This window comes from Echinococcus granulosus, assembly GCF_000524195.1.
Source record: "Echinococcus granulosus chromosome Unknown EG_S00066, whole genome shotgun sequence".
Classification (NCBI taxonomy): domain Eukaryota; kingdom Metazoa; phylum Platyhelminthes; class Cestoda; order Cyclophyllidea; family Taeniidae; genus Echinococcus; species Echinococcus granulosus.
The window spans coordinates 83,309-86,944 of NW_020170446.1; positions in this window are offsets into that span (position 1 = coordinate 83,309).

Consider the following 3,636-nt stretch of genomic DNA (forward strand, 5'->3'; position numbering starts at 1 on the left):
CCCGTATGCACTTCATCTCTCGCCACCTCAACCATCCGATGAATACAAATGACGCGAACTAACCTGTCGTGAACTGGTCTTGGTGGCCTTTAAAGCATTGGAGCTGAAACAGAGCGGTCACGAGACCACTCGTGGCTTAACGCAAGGTCACAAATCCTCACACACTGTGCTGGCAACTAAGCGTAAATGACAGAATATGAACTTGGCATCAAAGGGAGAACGGAAAATGACAAATTGTGGTGAAAAAACTTAGAAAATACCAATTTTTATTAAATGTTCATATTGAGGAATTCCCTTCCTGAGTCTCAGAGGACACAGCGGTTATTCTGGCGTTCTAGTCACCTAAACTTTTAGTCTAGGACGAATGCACATAATTCCTGGAAGAGTTCATGAGTCGTAGTTTTTAGATCAATAAACCTGGATTGATGTTGTTTGAATATACTATCTAAATTATCTTTAACTTCCACTACCAGATCCGGACTTTTTAGGTTGAGGGGAATGGCCAGATGGAGACAATTCATTTTGTGTATTATAGAGTGAGATGTTTGCAGTATATCGGTGCTTTACGGGAGATAAGCGTCATTTTTCTCTTTTTCTCTTTTATAATTTTTGCTTCCTTAAAAGTGCTGAGAGTACTATTCGACTGTATAAACTGGCTGTGTCATTTCGAACCTTCCCTCACAATCTTGCGTCCGATCAATTGTGGTAACTAAATATGTAATTCTTTCATGCCAATTAAAAGTGTTATTTACGACATTGCCAATTCGTGAAATGTTTACGGCGAATGTTCTCAGATCGGGTTTTGCAAATGTAGCCAATTCTCCTTAAATGTGTAGAAAATAGCGGCATTTGCACTTCAGGCGTATTCCTGAACGTGAAAGATGATATGAATAAAAAAAAGCACACTTAAAGTATGGTGCCCTTTGGATATTAAAAGAGTAATTTCTCACTAAGCACACAAAATTCTGTTTTATTATACGTATTAACTCTAGGTTTGAAAACATCAATCAAATGTAAAGAACATAAGATGCGTATATGAACAAATAACAAGTAGGCTTAATCAAATTCGTAGAGGAAATTAAATGCTGTATGTTAAATTCTTTGAAAAAAATGATGCGCTTAAGATCGTCAGCTGGCACTATGAATGTTATGTTTTGTTCAATAATACATTGACAATTTCCAAAATGTGGAAGTGGAATTGACTTCACCTGTACAAAAATTACTTAATTGGCATGATTCCCCAGTTTGTTTTTTTCATTATTCAAAGGAATTAAATTGATAATTTAAATAACATGTTGCAGGAAAACAAGCAATACTGAACACAATTAAATAAAACTACTACTTACTGTACATATTTGGATATATACTTCTTTTGTGTTAGTTTTTCCACCTTTCTGTAGTCACAGTAAATCAATAACTGGCACGAAGAATGTCTTCCAAAGGCCCACATTTCCACCGTAAATTACTAGAACCTCTTGTTTTCAAACGTCATTTAGTTTAATGGTACATCCTTTAAGCAAGGACAAAACGCTACCTGTAGGTTAGAAACATCAATCAAATGTAAAGGACATAAGATACGCTTATGAACAAACAACAAGTAGTCTTGACCGAATTTGTAAAGGATGTCAAATGATGTATGCCAGATACTTTGAAAAAAATGACGTACCCAAGATGGTTCGTTTGCACCTTAAATATCAAGTTATGTTCTATATAACATTGACCTTTTCCAGATTGTAAAATGGAAATGACTTCACCTGTACGAGAAATACATAATTAGCATGATTCCTTGGCTTATTTTTTCAGTAATCAGAGGGATCAATTGATACCTAAAAATATATGTCATAGGAAAATAAGCAATACTAAACACAGTTGAATGAAACTGCAATATATTGTGCATATTTGGATGTATACTTCGTTCATGGCAATTTTTCACCTGTCTATGGTCACGAGAAGTCAATAATTGGCACGAAGAATGTCTTCGAAAGGCGCGCATTTCCAGTGCAAATTGATAGAAACACTTGTTTGCAAACCTTATTTGGAGCAATGTCTACATCCCTCAAACTAAAACAAAACGATCTACATATCTGGCCCTATCTCCTCTGATACTGCACCTACACTGCTATCGGTTACGCAATAAATTAAGCTGATGCAGCTTTCTTTGGCAAAAGCCTAACAAGTGATTGCTGGCTATGCCTACGTCAATGGGAATTACCTATTTGTAGTAAAAAGTCGACAAAAGGAGGAGGATTTAAGAAGTTTCTACTCACTCATACGGCACGGGTAACCCCAGGATTCTCTGTCAATGTTACACTTCTCATTTCTAATTCCGGATTTTAGACACTTTATCATGTCTTTTTTAAGAGGTAGTCATACGGAACAATGGTGTTTACTGTTACGTTATTGATGCAAATGCAGGAAAACTTCCTCATATAATGTAGATATCTACCTCTGTTGTAATCAAGCAGTCAATCCAGTAGTTCAAGCAAGGTTAGGAAAATTATCAATTTATACAGTTGTTTAGTACTCACGGCACATTTAGGGAAGCGAAAAACCACAAGAGATGATGGGCCCTCTGGTGTTTCAACAATACGAGACTCCCATAGAAGTGCATCTGCTTCTGTATAAAAAGGTAAATACACATTTGAATATCTTCTTATGCGTCAATATGCAAATGCTCAGATCGTTTTGTAAGCAAAGTCAATGGTAGTGCGCCAACACACTCTATCAATTCTAGGCGCTTCTGTTTATAAATCAGGAGAGACCTTCTCTATTCTCGAGGTATTTTCAAACATATCCAGTCACAACGTCTACAATGAGTGCATCATTACTGCTTTTATTACGGGTTGAGATTCGGGCACGATTTATTTGAGCATAGAACATTGAGGCACCACCTACAGTGATAGGCTATAGCGGATTGGTTAGTGGTGTATTTGCTGTCTCATAAAAGCTAAGTCATGCACACCAAATTGTACAAACCAAATTTATGCCCACCTGAATGCATGATCCATTGATACAAAATTTGCAGTGTAGCCTTAAAAGCTGCGCAGTTAGACTCATTAATTTTACGAAGTCACAGCATAAGGTGGCATGGCTAATGAGAATTACAGTTAAAACCAAAGGATAGGCGCGCATCTCAGCAGAGCACAGCAGGATAAAGAGCTGCAAAAAGTTCTCACTAGTTTAGCACTTACAACAATGTTTTAGTAAACAGTCCAGGCATTTTTAAGCTGCAAATTTTATGATTATATTGGTTTTATTTATCACTTACGAGTGCTTAAATTATTTTAATAGTGCTTAGGTTACTATTAATGTTCAGTGGATCAATACATAGTACAAGATATTTACTAGCTGTAATATTTTAGTTAATCTAGACATACATGTCACTTTATTCTCATGATCTGACCCACTTATTGTTTTTGCATACACTTAAGTTTACTCAAGCGTGTTTATATGAATGAAGTCGTTTGCACAACCATATGCAACTGCAATTCATATTGTTTAAAATAATTACAGTGACTATGCATTTCTAGCTAAGTACATCTGATATCAGGCCAATTTCCTACAGGATGCGCAATGTGTATCGGAAAATTTATAGTGGGAGTGAATACTAAGAGATGGAATAGTAGCAGGAGTAAT